At 31.0% G+C, this 1,446-nt stretch overlaps 1 pseudogene; it reads left to right on the top strand.

Annotated features, from left to right (window-relative positions):
• The first annotated feature begins 732 nt into the window (after positions 1 to 732).
• Positions 733 to 851, top strand: LOC112476204 (annotated as a pseudogene).
• The last annotated feature ends 595 nt before the right edge of the window (positions 852 to 1,446 follow it).

Below are 1,446 nucleotides of genomic sequence, written 5' to 3'. Positions count from 1 at the left end.
CAGGACATTCACAGCAGAAACAAAACTAAGATAATTTTTTACTAACTAATTACCCATTCTTTAATGGCTAAGGACAATTCCCTAAACAGAAAGAAAATAACAGAAGAAAGATTAGAATTTCAAAATCGGAAGAAAACTTTGGAATGAGTAAAAATAGGAACTATGACAGAATATTGTTCTTATTATAATTTTCTTAAACGGTATTTTATAGTTGAAGCAAAAACTATAACACCAAGTGATATGATGTTAACTGCATACAGAGGAGATACTGAAGAAAAGTATATTAAAAGATTGAGGAGTATAAAGAAACCTAGATGGAAATAAGATTTCTATAGTTCACTCAAAGTGATCAAACATTGATACCAGTGATGTTACATAAAGTATGTTACAATACCTAGAGCAACAATTAAAATGATGATATAAAGCCATGTATGAAAAGTCAACATAAATGAAGATGTGACACTAAAAGAAGGTAACTCAAAAGAAGGTAAGAATAAAAACAGGAAAACAAGAAACAAAGAAGAGGTAAGCAAAAAGCAAATACTAATATGTCAGATTAGATTGTCATTAATTGTCATTAATATAAAGAGTCTAAATACAGCAATTGAAAGATGAAGATTAGCAAAGCAAATCAAACAAAAAATACAAAACATGATTATTTAACTATATGCTATATACAAGACAATTACTTAAAATACAGTTATGTAGTTAAGTTAAAAGTAAATGAGTAGAGTCTACGGCCATGCCACCCTGAACATGCTCAATCTCTTCTGATCTTGAAAGCTAAGCAGGGTTGGGCCTGGTTAGTATATGAATGGGAGACCACCTAGGAATACCAGGTAGTGTAGGTTTAAAAAAAAAAAAAAGTAAATGATAAAGATCTATGCAATCAAATATTCATGACAGCACAATTTATAATAACCAAGATATGGAAGAAACCTAAATACCCATCAACAGATGATTGAATAAAGAAGTTATGGTTCATATATATAATGTAATATTACTTGGCCATTAAAAAAATGAAATCCTATCATTTGCAACAGCATGGATGTTATTATGCTGAGTGAAATAAGTCAGAGAAAGATAAATACCATATGATTTCACTTATATGCAGAATCTAAGGAACAAAAAGAACAAACTAATCAAAAACAGACTCACAAATATAGAGGACAATCTGGTGATGGACAGAGGGGCTGGGAGAATGGGGTAAAGGGTTAAAGAAGTACAAATTAGTAGTTGATACATGGTCATAAGAACGGGGAGCATGGCATAGGGAATGCAGTCAGCATTAATATATTGGCTAGGTGGAAAACCAGAGGAGAGAAGGAGCGATTAGGGGGATTGTTTTATAAACTACATAAATGTCTAACCAATGTACTGTATACTTGAAACTAATAAAATAAAATTTTTTAAAAAAGTAAATGAGTGGAAAACATACCATGGAAC

This window comes from Pteropus alecto, unplaced genomic scaffold (assembly GCF_000325575.1).
Source record: "Pteropus alecto unplaced genomic scaffold, ASM32557v1 scaffold62, whole genome shotgun sequence".
Lineage (NCBI taxonomy): Eukaryota > Metazoa > Chordata > Mammalia > Chiroptera > Pteropodidae > Pteropus > Pteropus alecto.
Note: the sequence above shows the minus strand (reverse complement) of the source record. Positions and strands in the feature narration are given on the sequence as shown.